Consider the following 24204-nt stretch of genomic DNA (forward strand, 5'->3'; position numbering starts at 1 on the left):
CCAAGAGTCGATAAAATGTTTTTAGAAAGTTTATTCATGAAGTCACAATTCTATTCTGAAATGTTATTTTGCAAAGTGTCTTTTGAGATAACATAGCAACAACTTGGCCAACTGAAGAGAGATTCCATGGCTGAAAGAAAATGTAGCCTTAGATTATTTAGAAGATACATTAGGAAATAAAAAGGAGGTTTTAATTCCTGCTGTGATGTACATTATATGTATATTAATGTATATGTAATGTATAGGTAATAATGTATATATAATGTGTATTACATTACACATATATGCAAAATTGTCGACAAATTACTAAAATACTGTGGTTGTAATAAGAAGAAAAACTTTCAGGTACAACTTGAATTCTTTGCAGGCATCAGCAAATAAACAGTAACTTCAACTCCTTGATATATATAAAAGCAGTGTAGAGATCTGGGAATACAGAGCGACTCCCTTAAACTAATAAACTTTGAATGTGCTGACCTTTAAGTAATTAAAATCTCAACTTCAATGTTTCATTAACATTTGCATTAGTTCCCTTGGCTTTCCTCTCTGAGGCGGCTGCTCAATAAATACAGCGCTATCATCAGGTCTCCGGTGTTCTGTATCATCAAAAAAGCAGATGCTGGAACTTTTTTCTTTGGTTCCAGAGACATAGGGAAAATTCCGAATTCTGGGGAACTTGCAGGAGCAGCTCGGCAGTAAGAAGCGTTTGGAGATGATCATACAGTGAAGGACTGCAGTTGCTTAGATTTGATTTCTGCAAAAGGTGATACTGCAACAAAGAATATTCATATTAAAAATTACGGCATAATCTAAAATATTATTCAAAGTATACAGAAGTGCTATATACTTCTATATAACATCTGCTCCCTGAAAGACAAGCACTTTGCTGTGCTGCTCACAGGACTCTTTCCAAGCCGCTCGCTGCAGCACAAGCTGCTGTGCTGAACGTTTCTCCCCTATATCCCGCATCACCCTGGATTCTCCCTGCATCCCTGCTGCTCCCATTTYCCCGGGCCCTTCCAGGCTTATTCCCGTGCCTATCCGGCCTCTTCCCACAGCCAGGGGCACGGGGGGCTCTTGCAGCAGCCCGGGCCGGCACCGGCCTTGCGAGAGGGGCCCACGGGAGCCCTGGCCGCGCTCGCGGGACCACCCTCATCCCCGGGGCCCGTGGCCGCCCCGCAGGCCGCGCTGGCCCCGGAGCCGCGCGCCGGGACACGGGCCGCAGCGCCGCCCCCGCGCGGGCCGGGCCAGCCCCCGGCCGCAGGGCCCGCCCGCCCGCAGCGCTTTGTTGTGGAGCAGCCGCCCGGGCGGCCCGGCGCGGCGCGGCGCGGCCCGCGGGGAGCAGCGCGCAGGTAACGGGGCGCCCCCGGGTAACGGGGCGCCGCGCTGCGCGGCCGCTCGGGGCGCCCGTTGCGCGAGCTCGGCCCCACTGCGGGCCCCGCCCCCGGCGCCCCTGCCCCGCCGCGTGCTCCGGCGGGCGGCCCGGCCGCTAGCGGCCGTTAACGGCTGCGCAGCACCCCCCTCCCCGCTCCCAACAGCCGCCCCTCGGCGCCGGCCCTGCGCCCCGGGAGCCGCGCACGGCGCTGCCTCCGCGTGCCGGGAGCCCCCGCAGCTTCACGGGGGCTTCGCGGGGACCGCGCAGCCCTGCCAGGAGGCGGCAGCACCGCGCGGGGCGCCGGGCGCCGGGAGGGAGCCCGCCCGAAGGCCGCCTCCGAGGAGGCCGGTGCGGGATCGCTGCTGCCGCCGGCTGGAAACAGGCCCCGGCGGRCGCTCGCAGTGCGTTTGAAAGTTACCAAAATAAAGTTCTTTTGAGCCGCTATGGTTTAAAACGGTTAAGAAGTCCCAACAAGTTCTGTACCGCAGCTTCTAACAGCAGTAAGTTTCTTACCTGCCTGACTTGAATGCGTTACAGGGTGCTGCCTGTAGGCTCGGTCCTCGTAGGCAAAATGTGCACGAGAGCAACAGCCTGGCGGTGCGGGGCAGCTTGAAGAGCAGTGCCTGTTTGATCGGACACGCTGTTGAGGTGCTCGTAGAGCAGCGGTGATGGGGACCCAGGTACCGCTGCAAGGGTTTGGGGTGCTGTGAGCTACACATTGCAGAAGCTGCTGGCCCTTAGTCTGAGAACTGAGAGTGTCCAGCAGCAGGGTGGTTTCTTTTTAATATGTATATGTGTGTGTGAGTGTGTGTACATATATATATATATTCATATGCTGAGAAGGCAGCAGAGCTCTATTAGGGTGGGCTTAAGTTAGTATGGTTTATATGGAAGTTACATGGAGGATGAGTCAGTTAATGATGGAGATACCATTGCTTGCACAGCAAATTACAGGTTTGCAAATTGTGGAGCTTGTGGGAATGTACCCGGAGAACCCTGCGTTAGACTTGCCTTGTATGTGTGTTTGTCCTTGAGCGCCAGTTCTTGGTTGTTGGGAAGATAAAACTCTGATTTAGGCAGAATTCACCAACCTAATGTTCTGTGTCTTTAAGTACACTGGTGCTAACTTTAATATTTCGTTTTTGAAGCTTTTGAAGTTTCTGCAAGAGTTAACATTTTAACTGTTACGGCTTAGTTTTGGGTGCTAGTCTTACCTTCTTTCTTATTTTTATTGCAGTGCACAAAATTCAACCCAAAGCCCTCCTTGTGAAACAGACAGGTGAAACTGAACAGTACAGGAGCAGGATGGTTAGGGGCTCTGCTGCCCTTCAGGGGGGCAGTCATCAGCACCGCCTTCAGCCTCCTGAAAGTGCAAAGGCTTCTCCGGGCCCCCTAGCTAAGGAGAAGTTACTTCAGGGCTAGTTGCGATACAGAAAGGGAAGGCAGGGGCTGGGAGGTAAATAATGTGCACAGGGTTTGAGAAAGCAGGGGTAGCGGCTGCCCTTATTTGGTGGGTTGTAAAGCTCTGGGTCTCTGCTACGGTCCCTGCTGCAGCCTGTCATTAGGAGGGAAGACCCTCCTAGGGTGTCACAGCTGGCTCAGAACTTGGCAAATCTGCCTGCAAAGAGAAGACAGRGTAGCAGAATAGCCATTGCTCTCCAGGATGCTTTTTGGCTAATATTAGATGTTTTGTCTACTTTTCTTCTAAGTGTGCAGACTGGCAGGGCTCCAAACAAAAAATTCATAGTCAGGGAAATTATGTACTCCCATATTTTTCGTAAGGGGTTCCTTCTATATRCACCCTTGGTGTAGTTACTAGTGGTGATGTAACTGTGCTTTTAGCAAGTACTTTGTTTCTTGTTTCCCATTACAGTTTGTAATAGAAACTGTTTTYTTCCAAAGCAGTGGGTAGCAGATGAGATTTAAAAATTTCTACCCCTGCTTTTCACATGATAACTAGTTAGGCTTCTTTCACTGTTTGTTTAGATTCACTTCATTTATCTTGCAGATACTATCCCCAGCACAAGTAACAGAAACATGACGGCTTAAGTAGATGGTGAGCAGATGTCTGTCACAGCACTGTCTGTGTTGTTCAAGATATTCCTCTGTATGTTGCTGAACGTCAACTACCTATGAAAATAGATTCTTATTTATAGGACACCATTATGCTTGGCTGAGCCTCATCAAAGATATTGTCTAACCTATTTCTTGCTTTCCAGAGATGTTAAATCTCAGTGGTTCAGTTGATTATTGGGAAAAATTAATTGTGAAAGTCGAGTTTTATGTTGACCACCAAAACACTTGTGTTGCTTGTTCCTTTTTTTTGTTTGCGCGCCAGTGCTCCTCCAGCACAAGCGTATGGAAAGGAGCTCCCTGGATGAGGGGGGGCTGGCTGAGCTCTCCCTGAGAGTTGGGCAGMAGGTGCTTCTGGGGGTTAGGTAAGAGCAACAGAGTAGTGTGTGTGGGGGGGCATGTGGTCTTGCCTCCCAAAACATCCAACACGTGGCACCACGCTAAACAGGTAATTAAACCTTTTCACATAGGGGCAACTTCTTTTAAAAGAAAATAGCCCTATACATTGTTTTGGGACTTGCCAGCTCACATCTGTACTTACCCTTCAGTATTTAAAGTCTTACTCCGGRATAGGGAAGGGAATCTGCTCAATCGGAGCTGCAGCTGACACTTTGTTGCAGYTGCAGCTCTGCTTGTGTCAACCTGTCACAAAGAGAAGGGAGCCCTTCGCGGATTCATAASAAATAGCTGCTTGTAAGGCTTCACTTTCAGGATGTAGATCATTGTGTCTCTCTTGCGCGCTCCTTTTTCTTTTTCAAAATTTTAAACTTACAATTTAAAAGAAAAAGACTGAATCCCAGCAGAATTAGTGTTTGCCGTTTTTGTTGTGGAAAGCTAGTCCGAAAGTTCACATTGGAAAAAGATATCTAATTCTGATGGTGGTTTGTGTACAATTACAGTTATTATCAAAATGTTGCTCTCTCTTTTAGCAGGGAATAGAATAYTTAAGAATGACTTTTTCCTTATTGGAAAGAAGTCCAGCAGTATTTACRATACAGATGTATGGACTCTAGAATAGCAAACTGGGACACAGATCCAGCTTGCCTTTAACTGGATAGTGAAACTTCCCCTGGTTGAAACAACATGGGATTGTGCTGTAGGTTTGGAAAAAGTAATTGGTAATGAGTTCAGTTCCTGGAGGGCACTAATTTTTGCRTCACAAAATCCATAGTAAATTGAGTTGAGGAAATCCACATAACATGCTGGTAGACAAATGTTATCCTTTCTTTTTATGTAAATCTGTTGAAGATGGAATTTGATCTTTGAGTTATATATTCATTTAAATAGTCATATTCTAGATATACATGCTCTAATTTAAATGTTAAGTGAAAAATCTAATCTGCTTCAGTAATATAGTATTAGGACAAAGAAGGATTAAAATGTTTCGTTATTGATTAGTTCCTTGGAAGAAGCAGGTGGCAGTTCCTTTCAAAATTTGTAGAGCGAGAACATAGTTGTATTTCTATCTGAACTGGTCTGAAAAAGCTCTTATGCTCTATTCAGGGAGCATTTAATGTGGATTCAGATCCGTGTAATTGAAGCAAGCAGACTGAATTTTTAATAGTCTTCTAAAAATACACGGGTCTAGTAACTTATACCTTAAATATCCAACTTAAATATCCTCTTTACAAGTTGACATTCGTATTGCTGGAACAGTTTCCTGGTTGTATGTGTTTGTGAGTGTAGATACGGGTGTTTGTGTGAGAATCTGTTATAGCAGAGCGAGAATTTCAGTCAATTTAACAAGGGGCACTGAGCTTACATTGACTTGATTAAAAGATATAAAGCTTTCCAAAGCATGTTTAATGTCTCCTTTGAGAGCAATGAGCTCTGCTATATGTATCTTCCTGTATTATAGTTCCAAATTTATATTTGACCTCTTCCCTTTGCTAAGTCTAAAGTTGTCAGCAGGGGTCAGCAGAAAACAGAACCATTCTTGCTTCTTAGGTCTGATAGGAAATAAAACTGTAGCATATACTGGTGGTGTCGGTTGTTTTCCCTATGCCTTATACATTAATTTCCAGTTTAGAGGCTAAATTGACCAGCAAAAAGATAGGCTTATTTAGCAGAAAATATCATTTCTGTATGAGTGTAACTAAAGAATGAGAATGATGAGGATAATCAGAAAATTATTCTAAGACATTCTGCTGCCCATTTCAATACTATTAAAAATAGTGATGTCAATTTTTTTTTTTTTTTAGATACTTGGTTTCTTTCAATAGCGATATTTAGTTGTGAGCATGAATGTTATATAAGATTATATATATTTTAAAATGAACAGCTGGACCTGTGACCTCAGAGAGAGGTTAGATGGTGAAATGCATTGAAGGTATTTGTCATATTGCCATGTCCCGACTGGATATTGTCACTCCTGCTTGGTATAGGTTGGATATACTATATGTAACCATCATCAAGTTATTAGTATTGCTTTTACAAAGGCAAAATTAATCTTTTCTCAAGTGCAGCTCTGATTTTTAAAAATTCTTTGAATTACAGTTGGACTGTATGTGTTAATCAGTTATATGAGATGTAGATAAAAGCACAAGAAAGATGGTTTTCCTCATGTGTATCTGTGGTGTGATTGTGTATATATATGTGCAATTACAGCCCTAGAAGCAATCTTGCAATGTCACATCAGAATTTTAGAATATAGCTTCCATATTTAGAAGGGTTCAATGCAATGAACAATTTGGGCTTTGGTGTCTCCCGTTTAATGAAGGAAAAGGCATTATCAGACTTCCAGGAAAATCTCTATGTTGAAAGTTTTCTGACCATCTTTAAAGTAATGCCTATATTTCAGGTCTTACAGTAACTGAAAGGAAAAAAAAAGCTGCCTTTAAAGATAATACTGTCTTTTCTAGCTTTTTATTTTAGATGCATATTCCTACTTAAAACCCAACACTACCTTTTCTTCTTGTAGAGAACAACTGGAAGAGAAGAACCCTTATTTATAGAAGTTCTAATAACCTTCATCTTCTATAGAAGAACCTATAGAGAATATAAATCACAGTTGTTTTTTTTTTTTAAATCAGAAAGAAGTAATAATAATTATGGCTGGAAACTTACTCAGTTTGAGCTATAGGAGCAGAGAGAGTGTTGTATGTGTCCTTAATTTGCCCTCCTCTGGCTTAAAACCCTTGATTCCTTTCCTTTTAACTAGTGAGGTGGCAGGACTTATTTGCTTCCCATCATCGTTTTCTAAGCAGGGAGCTGTTGTGTCACTCCACAGGTTGTCTTCAAGGAAACTGAAGAAAAATTTACCTGCTAATCCTTGGCATCAAAGGAAGGTTATGCAGGTRGGTAGTGGGAACGGCTGCTTTCTTCATCACCTTGCTCAGCAAGAGGAAAACCAAACAGAACTTTTCCTTGTTCTTCAGGATGTCTTATAACCAGACACACCTGGCATACTGTGCCCAGGCTTAAACACTGGGCTGTTCCATTTTCACTGTTTATCCCTGAATGATACAGGATTGGTATGGGCCAAAATGCCTTCAAGTGACACTATCTRTTGAGTTTTGCAAGATTTGTGTGTTTCTGAAAGGCACAATTCTAAGACATTTGTTGGAAGCTTAGACAAATTTTGACAGACACTGTTTTATTTTCCCTGTTAAAGTTAAGGTTTGTTTTCTTACATCATAATTTTATATTTTTGCAGTGCTTGTTTCTTCCTCTTATGATGGGAAAAGGAGCTATTTGTAACATATGGAAAAAAACCCACAAAACACCAGCTACTAGTATGGACTTCATATAAAAGTTATCCTTCAAAATCCTGAATGTGAGAGACTGATTTTAGAAAGGTTTGAATTAGACGTTTAGTTGATTATGGTTCATAAATCAGAATCTCAATGCTTCCTGTATGTTATTTGGAAACTAGGTTGTATCCATTGGGCAGATAAGAATATACTAGCATAAGTGAACCCTTTTAGTTGAACAGCAGCTGAAATAGGCTTTATAAAGAGTAATTTAGAGGCTAGTGAAGTTATCTCCCCAACAGAGCCATAAAAATGTTTTCTGATGTTGATTTTCTTTATTGTGAATAGTATTAGGTAAGTGATACAAGAAAGCCCTTCAGCTTTAAAGCTACTTTCAAACATGTTGCATGACTTTTTTTTCTGTTATGCCTTATTTTTTGCTATTTATCAGGATACTATGAGTTGCTGATAATGTCAGCCATTCAAGATAGGATAAAATTGCATCTTGAATTAGTTAAATATCTCAGTTTACATGACCTGTATGTGAAGAAAACCAAATAGCATTTAATAAAGCTACATTCTTCGCTCTGCTTGCAGTGATATTTATTTTTATTAGACCACAAGAATCTTGAAGTTAAGCTCTTCTCTTTGCACCTGACTGCATATGATGAAAAAGGATGTGATTCCACACCTATATCCTTGTTAATTATAGTCTGTGCTGATGTCATCATTTCTTAAAGAGATACGAGCAGTCCTATAGGTATTTTCAGCTGTACTTCAAAATACATTTTGATTAAATTTTGGGAAATAAAAAGCTCATCTTTAAGAAGTAGAATTTTCTTTTCCTTCGTGTCTTAAGGATGGGAGGGGGGAGAAGCATTTTGTTCTTACTCTGTGATATTAGACAGCTCTTCTACCACTGCAAGTGTAGGATACTTGTCCACTAATATCTTCAGCTAGCATTAAGGGACAAACAAAACTGGAAAAAGGTGGATCAACAGGGCCACAAGTAAAACAGATTGAGCTTCCCGTTCTCCTTCTTTTCCACAGGTGCAAAGGATATTCTGCAGTGCCTGTGCTTTGTTACTCCCCATTCCTGCTTCCTTGCTGCCCCTGGCTGCTGCTTGCTTCCAGGTGTTTCTCATTGAATTTCCTTTATCTCTTACCACTGCCAGCTGTATAAGTAGAGCAAAGGCTATTTCATTTTTCTTCCCTGTTGTTCCTGTGTTCAGTCTTCAAGGTAGCTGCTGATAGCCATAACTGTGTCTTGCAGGACAGAGATGCGGTGTCCGGTGGGCCATTGGGTTGGCCCTTGCTCTCTGGGCATGATTGTAGCTATGTGAGCTGTTGCTGTATGTTGACTTTGGTAAGCTTGTTTAAAACTAGTTTTAACTAGTTCTGCTGTGCTGTGCAGGGTCCAGGCTGTGGACCCTGTTCTGTGGCATGAGTTTGTATGGAACATGGTTGACTGATGAACACAGAGGAACTTGTAGAAGAAAAGAAATATCATGGCGTTTTGCTACCATGTACGGKCTGAAGACAGAGTGAAGTGAATAAGGTGAGAGTGAAAGAGTTGGATTTCRTTAATGCTATATGTAACATGGCAGCAGTTGCCCAATTAACCKTTGAAGTTAGAGGTGCCCTAGCTACATGAGCTGCGGCCACTAGACTGTGGGTGATGACCACTGACTGGCTTCTACTGAAGCATTTCCACTTCTGTATGTTTGAGGAATTCATTTTTCTGAGTAAAGTGAAAATCACCTGTAATTAATATTAAACAATTAACACTTTTTTTTTCCTGAATTACCTCCATTTGCTTATTTGGTGGCTTGAAGGAGGAGCAATGAAGTTTTGCAAGAGGACCAGGAAAGCAGAGTATGTTGATTCTTCTGGGGATTTTCTTTCTAGGGAAAAAATGTGGGCTTTTAGGTCTGTGTTTGGAGATAGATTTTTTTTTTTTTTTTTTTGAGAATGCTGGAGAATTGCTATGCAGATAATTGTTTCTGTATGTGGGTATTTATTGTCGCTAACACTAGATGGAGCCTTGTGCCACCGGCGACCCTGCTGAACGGTGTGTATGGGGAGTACCTGCAGTATGTTTTATTTATGTCATAGTGGAATGTGGTTTTAAAATTAATGTTTTAATACTGAATGCACGAATTAAGGCAGTGACCCCATGTTCAGAGGCTTAGGGCACTGATCCAGGTTAGACTATTGAGGACGTGACCACTTGCTTGAGCAGCCTGGTGCATAAGGCATTTTCCCCTTGAGTGACTTCTGGGGTSATCTCGTAGTTGTTAGAGAAATTTTGACTTCAAACATCGAAAACAGTGTGTGGGAAGCTCTTGAGAGCCCTCTGCTTTGTAAACTTGAAGCTTAAGCTTGGAGGTTGGTTTTGTGTTCTCATATTTTGGGGGCTTGKTTTGTTTTTCTGCTACTGCTAACTGTAGCTACTAATGCTTTTTGCACTATATTTTTGGATATTGAAAACTGTTGGATGGCCCAGTTCACAAAGTCTAAAATCCTCTGAAGCTCATCTTGCATAYTCACAATTTGCACAGTGTAATCCTTGTGATCAAAGCAGAATTATTTTGACTAATTTGTCAAAYTGTGATTAATATTCAAATTGTGATTAGAACTGATTTGTCAATTAGAACTTTTCTGTGATGGTAACCTGTACAGTATTATTGTATAACAAATACACAGCATTTCTTATTTGAACTTCCAAGTGAGTGAAGTTTGCATTTCAAAGCAACGGGAAGGGTGAGTCCCAGCTGTGCTGCTCTAACAACTTTGTACAGTACCTCATATCCCAAAGCTAAAATTGTCATTACTACTGATTGTAAATGTACCTGGAGAGTATRTAGGAGTCCTAAGTTGCAGTCTGAAGTAATTCTGGAAGATTCTTTGGRAATGTTTTCTTTAGGCGAGCTGTGGATAGTCAGCCTCTTTGTACAACTGGGTTAAAATGTCTGATGTGTTCTGAAGTCCATCCGTGAAACAGATGAACAATGTATTTTTTTAAATAGGATGAAAAAAACCCACAAAGGTATGGAGGAAAAATTAGTTAGGGCTAAAAGCTCACACCAGCTTGCAGTTTTGAGGAAAAGAGATCAGATACCTGGCCAAAATATTTGGTAATTTGGAAAACCCCRAACTAACCCTGACAGAGCAATTAGAATTCTGCTATGAAAGTTGATCTTGTGGTGTGGGCTTTACCTTGTAATGTGGAGAGAAATCCCACTAATACTGAAGAAAACACAGAAAAAGTGAAGGTGCTGGAGGAAAGGAGTTAGATGAACATAAAAAGGTCAACTATCTCAACCTGCTTTTCCCCAACTGAAAAATCAAGCGGTTATTGCCTGAATGAGTGATGGAAAAAGCACTAGAGTTTCAAGTGTTTAGTAATAGCTGTGAGCCTTTTTTTCATACATCAGCTCTGTGTGTATGTGTATATATGTGTTTAAACATAATGATGCTAGGGATGTTGTGCAGGACGGTGCAATGGTAGAAGTACTGTGTACCTGAAGCAAGGTGAAATGTGTGGTATTTGGACAAGTGTAAAAGCCAGTATAGTGCCAGAAGCAGAGATACCGGCACAAAAAAAAGAGTATAAAGATTTGTTTTGAGTGTTCATATAGTAATAGTTTTATGCCACTCAAATGTTGTAAATTTAAATACATCTTAAAAAGTTTCAGCCCATGTCTGTGTTAGAGGAGCATGKCCTTTGAAAGGAGACAGAACTGAACTGTTTGAGGAAGAGTGTGAGTAAAAAGGAAAACTTTCAGTAAAACGGAGTAGAGATGAAAAGCTCCACTGCCCTGAAAGTTGCATTCTGAGGACAGTTTACACTTAGATTATCAAGCTCTTCTTTTGCTATTATGAAACGTGAGATGAGTGAAAGTATTAACAGGTTGGGTGTATTAAAAGTTATTGGTGGGGAGAGGGAATATTCAAAACTTCATTTAACTTCTTGGTCTTAACATTTCTTTTTTTTCTAAAAGAAGAATTGTGCCTGCCAATAAATGGAGAACCCCCTGAAAAATAACTGAGGAGCAACCTTTTCATGGCTTGATGCATCAGTAGAATTAGGCCTTTGTCTGCAAAGARTCGAGCCCACCCGTGTGTGCAGCCTGCCCTATGCAGCAACAGCTCTTCATCTGGGAGCCATTCGGATCATAAATAGCACATGAAACATTTGGGAGAGAAATGCAAGAAGTCCTTCATAGTGGAGATTATAATGAGGTCTGATATTTTGACATAGGGAAAAAGGTAGAAATGTGTGACCAGGAATYGTGAGAAGTTTTGTGAAGAACCAGAGCATTTTTAGGTTAAATCTTAACAAAGAGATTCCATTTCATACAATAACAGGCCTAGGAAGTGAAAATGGAGTGTTGCAGGCTATAGAAATAGGCTTTGCTAAGGTTGAGACAGCTGCTTCAACGTGTGGTATGTTGTGACAGGCAAGGGAGAGGTCAAAATGTTTCATTAGTTTAATGAGCTGGGAGGAAAGCRTAGGGCTGCCCTAACTACCAGAGTAGTTAGCAAGGGGCAAGACTGGCACACTTCAGTGAGGGCAGGCAAACCAAAACAGTTACTGAAGGAACTTCCCATTCTGAAGAACCCTGGTAGGAAATGTCCATCTTACTGTGGGCTTTTTGTTGCTGTAAACAACAAAACTGTTGGGGGGGGTAAAAAAAAAAAAAAAAATTGCTCCAAAGGTACCATCCCTGAGTGATGCGAGGAGATAATATAATCTAGTTGGCTTATGGACCATGCATTCTAGTTCTGGTGGAATTCAGAACTGCTCTAGTATCCAGAATTGTCTTTAGCTTCAAAATATCTCAGATAGGTAGCCAAACAATTTAATTCCAGACTATGTTATAAGCAGAATTAATAGTTTTTTTTCACCTGGCTGCTCAGGGCTCCTCAAAGACCTGCTCATGATTGCCTTTAAAGTAAACTGAGATTTCATTTCTATTTATTGTCATTGTTAATCTGTCGCATTAATTGGGGGAAAGAACTTAGTGGAGCTGAGCCCTTTAAAGAACTCGGGCAAAAATGCCACAAATTACATTGTGCAGAGACTTGTGATCYGCTGTATCGATCAGCGATAACGCAGCGACTGGCTGGGAAGGTCTGAGTGGCTTCTGAATGCAAATRGGATGGGGAGGAGGAATACCAGGGCAACTGCACTCTTCTGTGCGAGACTGCTTTGAGGTCCCTGAGGCTTTTATGGCTTAAATATGTCTTAGCTTCTGAGCTCTCTTAGTATCTCTTGCAAGCCTGTGCAGTTTAACACCTCAAAAGCCGGTGTTTGGAAAGGGTCTGGACTTCTTTCTATCTTGCTTTAAAAGGTGAAAGTTCAGGAAGGAGAACACGAGCATCAATACTCGGGATAACTGGTACCTGCCTTTTGCCAGTCCCTGTGGGTGTTTGGGATTCTCAGTTTCAACAGTGGTGATGGCAACAGTCACTGGAAAAAATAGCCATTTGCAGTTGCTTTTAAAACAAAAGTAAATGTTCCACAAACCTCAGTTTTAATACCAGAGAAAGCCACTGTTGGGCACAATACTAGGTTCAGTAAATGCTGATGCTCTTCTAGTGCTCTTTCCAAGGGAACCCCCAATGCTGTGGGGAGCAGTTCAGTGCTTGTGATTTGTGGGTTTGTTTTCAGTTCAATTTGTCTGTGATGTGGTTGCTTTTCCGGCTGAATCTTATTACTGGCCCTTTTCCCTGGGCTTCCCCAGTCCCCACCTGGGACTCCTGTTAACAGGGCTGTTTCCTGAGGCTGTAGCTCTGTCTTGGGAGCGCGTTCCAGGGAGCTGAGCTGAAAGGAGATGTCACTATGGGGATGTGGACCTAGGAAAAGTTCATAGCCATACTAATAATTTCACTGCCCTCTTAGTGAGGTGACAGCTACTGTTGTAAATGCAAGAATATTATACAGGTATGCATAAGCATTCCCCAATGGAGTACCATGCATTTTAGAGTAGTGCTAAGCTTTAATACTCAACATTTAACAGTCATTCAGGCACACAGGTGTGCTACATTTAGTACAAGGCATATTCCAGAATGCCGCTTTTGTACTGGCAATAAAATGCATGCAACATATACTTATAAGCTTGCCCATGCCTAGGAACAGATTTTCTGCTGTGCTCATTACCCCTAATTGTGACAATCTTGCCTAGCAGGGAGGGGAGCTTGCAAAATAAGATAGTCTGACCATATAAGCTGTACTGTCCTTCCAGAGGTGCGATGTGTATTTAATTGTATGTAAAGCAGCTGATTAAGAGGGAAATAGCCTCAATAGCTTATAGAAATTGTTATACTCCAGTGACATTTAGCTGTTTCTGAAATTCAAATGGATTTGGTGGTGGTTTGATTCTCGCTTCCCTTCAGCAGCAGGTTATGCCAAGCGGGCAGTCCCTGCTCTGCTTCCCTGTTTGGCTTCGTCAACGTGCTGCAGTGCAGAGCGACAGCGCTGCTGCTGCTCCAACGTGGCCAGTGCTGCAAGCTCCCTCTGTATAAGGCCCAGATTCCAACTGCGGGGGAAAATAATAACTTTTTTTAAAAAACTTGTTCGTAGGACAATGTTGGATCATTTCCTCCAGAAGGAGAGGGCGATGTGTCTCAGTCATTCCTTCAGCTGCTATTTGCAGTCTATGGCAGGAAGAATATTCTGGTTTGAGTCCAGTTCTTCTCTTAAGTTGTTTTTTGTTTCTTTGTTTTCCTGCTTATATGTCCGTTTGTTAAAATAGTGCACATCTCCTCCCCCCTCCTTTTAAATAAATTTTAAAATTAAAATGAGTTTTTAGTTTTTAAATTTTTTAGATTGTGTAATAGTGTGAATGTGTATATATATTCAAAATAAATGCATGCATTTATTAGTATATTAAACTTTTCTAGATCTGGATCRGTTTAAAGCTAGACTTAATGGCTTTTAATCTCTCTCTAGTTACCTGTTGCAGTATAGTTTCATTRTAGGACTTTCATTAATCAGTTTTTCTTAATTTGTAAAAGCTATTGGAGAACATTTATACTAATTTTTTGAACAAAATCTGATAATACGGGGAAGATATTATTGAAAATTTTTCCTTGCCAATTAAGAATATATGTAATATATATGCCATATATGTAGCTTTGGTAATGGCTAAATGATTTAATGTTTCCATATATGAAACTCTCTGTAGACTAGGTCTTTGTTAACCTGCTTTAATCACTTAATTTTCCTATCTTACAACTTTAAAAATAATTTGGAAAGGAGAAGTAGCCACTTTTGTTGCATACCTTTATGGACTGGATGTAACTTAATTGCAGAAGGCTAGTGTCAGTGTGATTTAAGGAAATGAATTTTTATGTCCTTATTTAAACGGCACTAGTTTGAGGAGGTCATTTGTCTTAGTGGGTTAGCCGGGTTTCGCTGGAAAAACCCCTGGTGTGTTTAAGGCTCGGCAGGGTGGGGGGAAGTGCTCTCAGTACATCCTAGCCGAGATCCTGTTCAAAACAAATGTCAGCCTGTCCTGTTCAGTAACACATCAGTCATCAGCTGCTTTCTAATGCCTTAAGCTGAACATTGCATTCAAGCTTGGAGCTTGTCTTGTCAAGCTACCAAGAGCTCCATAGCTTTTCTGTCAAGCATGGAGTTGCACTAGCAGTGCACAGGCAAATACCAAGCTGCAAAAATATTGTTTGTTTTCTTTGACCTATTATTCAGTTAACTACACTGTTSCCTCATATTATTTTCTCCCCATATGTTTATCACAAGCTATTCAAGGGACGGCTTCCTAAACATGCCTCATCCTGACCCATGCTCATTCCAGACCCAGGGACGCTCATTTTGGGCTGCTATTTTAACTCGTGGCAGACTAGACCACCATGGTTATGACATTCCTCCTGTAGCAACAAAAGCCAAGTGACCGGCTTCGTTTGCTGCCGAAATGAAAGAATTTCATTGCTGGTCTCCATGAGGCCCTGGTATTGTCCTTTTATCCAGGTGAGCAGCAATTCTGGAGTTCTGCTTGCCACATGTGCAAAGTTGCAACTTCGCCATCAGCCTACATAGCTCTGTTCATATTTATTTATCAAAATCCCTTCAGGATTTTTTAATGCTGCACTGTGTGTAGTGTATACATGGCATGGCTGAACTGGCATCCTTGTTTTTGTTTTCCAAACTTGGCTTGGATCTGCCTCCTTGGTAAGAGAACTTTCTTATCTTCTCTTCTCCTGGGCCTTTTGCTTTACTTAAAGCTATTGCTTTTTGGTAGTGCTTGAAGCAATGTGGTAGTGAGACTTGGCTCGAGATACCTGACTCTTTGAAATCAATTTGTGARTGTAGTAGGCTAATAAAGCACAGGGGATGGTTTGTAAAAGGTGTGTTAACTCATWACTTCTTAGAAGAAGAATAAAGAGAAACTGTTAGGTTGGTACGTTTGTGCAACTTAAGTTTAAGCCCAAACAGTATCAGCTTAAGTGAGTTTTATGAACCACTGAAAGACCTATGTCCAGTTTAGGCCAATCTCTAGGGCAAGCTGCTAATACTGTGGCATTCAGTTCAACGTTGTGCCTCTTTTAATAATGGGGAAAATGGGAGACAGCTCCCTGGTTGTCCCTTTCAGTAATAACGAACACCTATGCTGCCTGCTGGTAATTTTCCAGAGCTGCCGACTTCCAGAATTCTGCTCTGGAAGGTAGAACATGGGATGAAGTACTAGACAAAGCACTTAATGCTCTTGCGTGAACACTGCTAAATGAGGCACAACGTGTGTGCTCTGCTGCTATGTAGCTTCCTCAGCCAGCTTGAGGAGTTCGTGTGCTTTCATCTGAGCATTGGCAAGGTGGTTTTACTTGATTTTCAGCACTATTATATTGGCAAAACCTGGAAGATTTGGAAGAGACGTAGGTCTTCATAATTTTGAAATTAAAATCTAGAGTCTGCCAACAGATAACCCATCCGGTTGCTGCTTACATGAATACACAGTTAGGGATTTCACTCACCTTTTGAAAGCTTACRTGATCTTTTACTGATATCAGTCTACTAGAGAGAGGGCTGGTGTTACTGATTAATACAGCTTCCAGAAGCAAAGAATCTCTCAAGAGTCATGACAAGTTTTTAACAGATTTTGTAATAACTTATTATTCCTTCTATCAGCCACTTTTGGGGAGGGATTTTTTTTGTTACTTACATGCAGTGTATATTATCTCTTTTTTTTTGCTTTGTTTTTCYGTTGTTTCTTTATACTGTATTTTGGTCTGCTAAATGGGGAATGTATTCTTATTTCTTGAAAAGATATTCTGAGAGTATACCTTCTACGTGCCTAAAAATCAACTACGGAGTGAAGCCTTAGATAAAATTAAAGCCTGAGAGAGAGTGTGTGTGTGTGTGTGCGCGCGTGTATATATATATATAAAAGATTGTTAAGGTTATGATAAAGAAAACTCTGAAAATAAATTATTCCTGAATTATTCCTGTGTTTGAATATAATTCAAAATTAATGTTATAGGTAGCATAGACGAAAGCTGATTACAGCGAGATAAAATTCAATTTTATACTATGGTAATTATTTTATGTATTTTGCATTTATTTATAAGATCAGATAAAGGCTTGGAATTCTCAATATAAATCACGGTATGGTCCTAATGAATGTCAAGGTCAGTAGCTGGAAACACTTTCTGTTGTGACACATTAGTTCTGTGGGAACTATATAGTGGATCAAATTAAACTAAGAAACCACCYATTCCTATTATATATTCTTTACTTTCACTATAATGATAGAGATTTGAGGGGTTTTTTTTGTTTTTATTTTTCAAAGGAGTATTTTCTCCTGATGTCCTCCCACCTTTAACTGAGAGCCGTGTTAACATGTCTTTAGGAGAAGAGATTAATTAAAAAATTGTTAAAGCTCTATAACTGAGTGTACTATGGATGGTAAAACATTAAGAAATTAGACTGGGCCTGTTTAAATAGCCTTGTATGTACAGGAGCTGCAGCTGATGGGATCCAACATACAGAGTATGAGGCCCATGATTTAAGAGCCCATTTCTGTAACGTGTTACTCTGTATCAGAAAACAACAGCCTCTGTKTCAAGCTTTGGGAAACCTTTCTCTCTTCGTAAATAGACCTTTACTGCAACTTCAGTTTTTTGTGGGCTCTTAAGTGGTTCGTGACCAAAGGAAAAAGTTTCATAAATAAGAAAAAATCTGAGTAATTTCTATGAAAAGAAGGGGGGGGGGGGCGAGAGGGGGAAAAAGGGAGCAAAAATTTCTAAAAATAAAAGATGATCGTATGTTATTATCAACAGATACATATTCAGGAATACTTTCTAAAGTAAGAAAAGCTGAGATGCAGTTCATTGGCATAGCCTAATGAATATTTAAGAAATCTGTTTTGCAACTAATCACAGGTACATTTTTTGGTAGGGGTAACTGTGGGGAGGGCTAGTCTAAAAATTTAATTGAAACGTGCAAATCATGTGCTCCTTGAAGTTTCTTTTTTTTTTTGTGGTATTTTAGCAAACTAACTTTTTTTAAAGGCTAAGGTTGAAACCTCTTTACCCTTCATAGTGTCTCACATATCTCAAATATATGTATGAAAACTGTTAATAACAGTGGTAGGTATAAACACCTTCAAGCAAAATAATCCAGAAGGTGTTTGCAGGRAACTCCTCATTAAGCAGAGCTGCTTGTGAGTCTCACCTGCACAGACAATCAGGACTGTTGTTGTTGTTACATTTCTTTTCCATTTACTGATATAGACAAAATAAAAAGCATGAACCAGTAAGAACTTGCTGCAACAATGAGAGAGAATTTGCAGCTCTTCTGCTGCAGCTCTTTGATGGAACTGAAGCTTCTATCTGAAGGCACTATTCTTATCAAAACTAAAAATCAAGGAAATTTCTTTCMTATTTACCCTTATGTCAACTATATGCAGGTCTTATGCTGTGCTATGAATCTTCACATGAAAAGGCAGCCACTTGTGGAGAAAATTGTCAGAAATTATTTGCAAATTATAGACAGTACTTACATTGCTTTTCTTTTTTCCTCCTCTCCATTTATCCTATCCAATCCCAAAATATGCAATAATCTTTTTTATAGTAGCAGAAACTATTTAAAATGTAATTATTTCAGTTATTTTATCTTAGACTATTTTAACAAAGGTAAATTGGCAAATTGGCACACACAATGGTGAGCTATGTGAAATATCTGCTAATTCAGGTGATTGTATTGCAAAAAACGTTTACCTGAATTGTGTACAAGTGTGATAAGGTTAACCTAGGTGCATCTTCTGCTAGGAGGATTACTTTTATATGTAATGGATTTCTGGTGTCTTAAGGAAAAAGAAACTTATTTTTCAGATTTGGCAGGATAATAAAATGAGTCTCAGATCCTCACAGAGAATAAACTTTGTGTAAGCAAATTAAACTGGTGAGGCAGCAGCTCATTCTTACCTGCCTCAGTTGACTCTCTTTTGTAGCCATCTGACCTAAGAATAAGAGATCCTTCTAAGCTGCAGAATGGTTGAGGTTGGAAGGGACTCCTGGAGATCATGTAGCCCCACCAAATCCCAAGCCCAATTTCAAAACAGATGGATAGCTAAATGAAATGGCTCGCTGCTCAGTCTACCACAATCACAAATAATTATAAATAAGCTCCATCACTGTTATATATACACACACAAGTATATCTAAAACATGTAATGTATATTATATATCTTTTTTGTTTGCTTTTTTTCATATTGGAATGATTGAATCCCAGGGTTATAAATAATAGATATGTAAAGATGTCATCTACTTGACCAAAGCCCTAACTAGATCTGACCTATTTTGTCTGACCTCAGCTCTGAGCTCATGTCATTGGAAAGCTCTTCTAGGTAAGTGTGGAGGTTTTAAATGGTCTTTGCTGTTTGCTTCTCAGTGTTGCGGGCTTTCTTCCGAAATGGCAAACACTGAAACTTCAGGAAGACTAATATGAAAATGAAGCTTCCAGTGGGTTCCTGCTTTCTCCTTTCTGATGCAATGGGATTTCTTTCATGATGATGAGTTCGTTTGTGATGTGATACTAGCAGAATAGTTGGCATGGACTCAGTCTGACAGTACAAAAGATTGGAACCCTCCCAAAGGATTCCTTGATCTTAAAGGTCATGGATTACAATATAATTGATGTAGCAAGAGATTTTTCATATCCTGTGATGTACAGTCAGGCTGTTAAGGGTGTTGTAAGGGTGTAGTTTGCTGGAATAGAGTAGCATGAAAGTAGGTTGATAGAAACGTGGCTTTGAGCCACCTTTTCCGCTTGCTGCTTTGTGGACTCAGAGTTTTATGGTAGCAAAAGTAAACACGGTTGTGGGGTGTAACAATTTTTCCCACACTCTGCTGAAGGTGACTGCTATGCAGGTGTACAAGGTAACTAATTAAAATACTTTTCCCCTTGAAATGTAATTTTGTTCTTCACTATTCTGTGGTAGACTAATATTTGTCTCCAGAATGTTTTTTTCAGGATCTGAAGTGGAGTCTTAGTATCTGAAGGTTACTAAATATTAAGCAAAAATTACATTTCTCTTTATTCCCATTTCAAAAGTTTCTGCTTTCAAAACTTTTGACAAGCATTCACTGTGCAACTTATATAGAGGTTTTTAAAATATGGCACAAAATTATAAGCTAAAACCAATTTAACGTAGGCTACTATCAAATCAAAGTATTTTTACAGTTATATGTGTTGTATCTTGTTTTCTGTTTGGTCTAATATATGCTTTCCAAATATATCTTTAGAAAATAGATACTTTATCAAAACACATTCAATATTATGTTTTTGACTTTTTTCCAATAATAATGTCCATTTAGCCTTTCAGACAGGTTACCCAAATTATGGGATAGTTGGTACCTCTGCAGCAGCCCTCTATTTTACTCATACAAGTCAAAATGTGGTAATGARTAAAAGTAGAATTTTGTTTCAATGTCAAACACATTGACTAGTGTTTAACCTCAGTTCTCCAGAAGTTTGTAAGAATTAGCTAATGTTCTCAAAAATACTTCAAAATCTTTTTAGTAGTTTTATGATTTAAAAAATTATGATGGGAAGAATAGTTTGTTAGTAGGAGGGTGTTAAGCTRCCTTTCTCTTAGATTTAACTTCCTGAAGTGAGTATCTTTGATTAAAAAGGGAGGGAAAACAGCCTCAGTGAATTTCAATGTGCTGAGTAAATTAAACAGACTTAACTCTTTTTCAAACAGGATCAACRCCTTCTAATAAGGTAAATTACAGAAGGTAAAGCTTGCCAGCCTACCAGAGTGCCTCTTTTTCCAAACCAGTCTACTCAGTAGATGCACAATTCAGCTGAAGAGCAGGGATGATGGTGAAACAGAAAGGATATTTGTAATCCATTGGCATACATTTTTGGAAAGGAAAGTAGTTGTTTAGTTATGGCCTTTAAATCTTGGAGAAATTGAAGTGCCTTGAAGTCTACTGCAAGAGCTCTATCCTAGTTGCATGACTATTGGAAAAATATGGCTGTTACATTAATTCTTGATAATTCTTGATAATTAATTCTTGATAAACATATTCAGGTTTGCTTTTGCCAGCCTAGGGTCACTAAATGTTAAAGAAGAGTTGCATGTGGTAAGAAATATTCTGAAAGACTTTCTCCTTTTCTCCYTCCTGCTTTGCTGTGAAATAGGAAAATATTGAGAAGTTTTTTTAATGCTGTGTATAGGCACAGAAGCCATCCTGGTGCAAGTTCCTGGCCTTGTAAGGTACTCCTTCAACATRAAAAGCAAAATCCTGGAGTTTAGAAGTCTCGCCACTTCAGAATATGATTCTGAAYGTTTGAACTCTTAGCGAATATTTTCTTTTCTCTTTATGTTGTATTTATCAGTGTTGCTATTACTATAAAATGYGAGGCTTTGGGGTTTTGGAGGCAGTGAGAAGTGTAATGTCCAGAACCTCTGACAAACAAGCTTCAAACTGTTCAGCAAGAAGATGTGTGTGAGGAAGCAGTCATCAAAACCAGCCTGGGTTTCMGAAGTGATGAGAGAGAATTTTGCCTCCTTTCTCTGGGTAATGGATTTAGAGCCATCTTGTTCTGCCCAGGAGTAACTGCTCTAGGGCCAAGATTCAGCTGATGTCTCAGCTCTCAGAAATCGAACTCACTATCTGCTTCTTACCTCTGGGGTCAGGTGTGCTTGCAGTGAAAATGTCTTAAATGTGGTTTGAATCAAAGCGTTATTAGGATAAGATATCTACATTCATATTGAAGTTGCAAGAAAGAAAAGAATATTGACCTTCTGTTTTTCTTCTACTAACAATTTGACAAGAGATTTTTGCTTAGACGTATCTGAACCTCTTTGTAGTATGTATCCTCAGAGGAAATTGTAAAGCTCTTCACTCTGAATAAATTTCTTGTTTCTGGCTGAATTAATGTCCTTACGGAGGTTTTAAAATGACCTGTCTTTAAAGCGTAGTGGGTGGGTTTGTGTTTATTTTTTTGTTTTTTAAACAAAGTAAGGCTTTTTATATAAAATATCCTCTAGCCTCTTTATTAGGTCTTGTGTTTCATAATAAATGATGACAAGACTGTAGAGCGAGAATGTTTTCCTCCTAAAAAGTGAATTTCCAAAAATGTTGAAATATTTCATATGTTGAATGAGTTAATAGTAATGGTTTCATTGTGGATGATGTGATGGTTCTGTCCGTGCTTAAAGCTGTTCTACCCTTCTCTTTCAGAGAGGTTCTTCTCTAAGTTGTTTATAACTACTGCCAAATATTTAACAGCTGAGATGGTGTTATCTTCAGCTAGKCCAAAGGAAATAACATTTTTGTTAGTTCCAGCTTTACAAGGGTTTTTTTTCCAAATCCTTGGCTATTTTCCAAAATAAGGATTAGAGAAAAATATTTTGTTTTCCCAATATAAACGSAAATAACTGCAGCAGTTTCACTAGGAAGCTCTGGACATTCATTCACAAGCCAAGCATTCATTTCTGTGGAAAATGTACCTGCCATTTTAAACTTTTTTTCTTTAAGTTAATTATTAACACCTCTCTTATCCTGTTTGCCATTCTGTTGCCAGCCACTCATTTGGATTCCATGGAGACTCTCCTTTGGAGCTTGTTCCTTCCTTGGTTGGTGCGGGGAAAGGAAGCTGTAGGAAGCTCTGTGGTGGTGAAAGTGTGGGGGTTTCTTTGCATTTCCTTTAAATTCTGAATGTCCTTAATGGTTTTAATCATCTGACATCCAGTACTTGTGTGCAGATCTCCTTAGGCTTGTGCTGCCCTCAGAGCATCTGGTTCTTCTGTGATGATCCCAGACTACTGGCAGTGGTGCAGCTTGCTCTCTTAAATGTTTCTGGCCATTGTTGAATGCTGTTGAAATTGGGTTAGAAAATTGGAGTACATCCAATGCACTAGGTGTATTAATTTATCACAGCATTTGTGTTTTCATGCTGGTCAGAACAGTATGATTTATAATTGGGTATCTCAACCTCCCTGTGAAATCTAAGGACTTCTCTCCTTTCCTGCCCACAGTACTGGAGCTTGAATGGTTGGCAGACTTCTGCACGTGCAGAGGTTGGGCTTCTGCATGTTCAGCCCTAACCATGGGGTGGATATTGGGACGGCTTTATGGCCTGTTTATATTTGGAATGCATTTGCTGTTATGAGGGGGAAAGAGACTGTTCGACAGTACTTTGAGAAGTGTAAATGGGCTGGATGAACTGAGACGTTCTGTGCTTCAGTGCTGTTGTTACCGCCCTGCATTTTCTGTCTCTGAAGTCAGCTAAACTATCAAGCTGGGAAGCTGTTGACAGGAGAAATATCACTTCTGCTTAATGTTRTTGTGTATACTGATGCCCTATGATTCTGGTACTAAATAGTTGTTCTCTTTTATAGGTATATGATATTCTGTGACTTGTRTGGTAAAATCTAGGATCACTTTTTATTTTGGTAATGGAATTTAGGATTTGGGGATTTAGAAAATYTGAAGTTTTCAATGTATTTCACAGTTAACTTTGCAAATAGAGAGACTATTTTCATATGTTTCTTAAATCACTTTCAAAGGCAGCTTTGAGGCTACTTCTGTTGTAAGTGACTTTTTCTTATGTATATTTGTTTTTGCTGTTCTTTTGGTTTTCAGGGATTTGTGGGCCTTAAAGCAAATGCTTTCAAAAAGTCAGATGAAATATATATCAGTGATGCRATTTGGCTCCTTGCTAGATGTTGAGCAAATCATATGTTCCAAACATATAGCAACCTGGAGGGGAAAGAAGTGTGGTGTACCAGACAAATTCTCCAAATGCTGGACTGGTACCCTTGCTGCAGCATGTCCTTCTCATCTGTATTTTTCCATGCTGTTACGYTGGGTCTTCCTTGATGGTGTCGTACTGTTTTTCCCACAGACTATCTGCTATTCTGTAGTTCTATCCTGTAAAGCAGAAAGCATTTCAGAATTTTAGTGCATTATATGGATASCAGCTTCAGTATATTTGTCTTGCTGTAATCCATTAGAATAATAAAATATGGAAGAGACTTGTGATGGTTGTCTAGTTTGTGCTCCAGTTCAGCCCATGGCTATCTCTGATGTTAGGTGAGAGTGATACCCAAATGAGGCTTGACTATTTGCAAAATATCTCCTCTGAACAACTTGTCCTAGCATTTGGACTACACATTGTGAAAGATTTTTTTTTTTCTTAAGATGATACCTAGAATTTTTTTTGTCTCTGAGAAAAGAGTCCGTCTGCCTCCTTTCTAATCACAGGTAGCTGAAACTGATTAAAAAGCCCATTTAGCCTTCTCTTCTTAAAGCTGACAAACTCAGCTCTTTCAGCCTCTCTATTATAAAGTCAAATGCTTCAACCCCCTGCTCATCTTGATGATGTTCTGCAGGATTTGCTTTGGTCCAGGCTGTGTTCTCGTAAGTGCCTAGCAGAGGGGAATAATCATTTCCCTTGATCTGCTGGCCGTGTTCTTGTCAACATAACATGCTCCTCGTGACCATGAGGATGTAGTGCTGATTTGGTTGCTATTCTGTATTTCGCTTTCATTAGTTCTTTCAGAAGACAACAGTTTCAACAAGGGC

At 39.9% G+C, this 24204-nt stretch overlaps 1 protein-coding gene and 1 long non-coding RNA gene across 6 annotated transcripts in view; one reads left to right on the forward strand and one right to left on the reverse strand.

Annotated features, from left to right (window-relative positions):
• Nucleotides 1–283: 283 nt before the first annotated feature.
• LOC112958068 lies at nucleotides 284–953 on the reverse strand. The gene is made up of 2 exons (XR_003251336.1): nucleotides 848–953; nucleotides 284–769 (listed from the first exon to the last, which is right to left on the reverse strand). It is a non-coding gene; the product is annotated as an uncharacterized LOC112958068 (long non-coding RNA).
• An 864-nt stretch (nucleotides 954–1817) lies between these two features.
• MIPOL1 (mirror-image polydactyly 1) overlaps nucleotides 1818–24204 on the forward strand; it is a 168358-nt gene continuing 145971 nt past the window's right edge. The window contains exons 1-2 of one of the 5 annotated variants that reach the window (XM_026051822.1): nucleotides 8350–8380; nucleotides 8555–8698. The gene's annotated coding sequence lies outside the window, so the exon portion shown is untranslated. The other 4 variants (XM_026051823.1, XM_026051824.1, XM_026051821.1 and 1 more) reach the window with 4 other exon arrangements.

The sequence above is a fragment of the Nothoprocta perdicaria genome, unplaced genomic scaffold (assembly GCF_003342845.1).
Source record: "Nothoprocta perdicaria isolate Ctin4 unplaced genomic scaffold, notPer1 scaffold_8, whole genome shotgun sequence".
In the NCBI taxonomy this organism is placed as follows: Eukaryota; Metazoa; Chordata; class Aves; order Tinamiformes; family Tinamidae; genus Nothoprocta; species Nothoprocta perdicaria.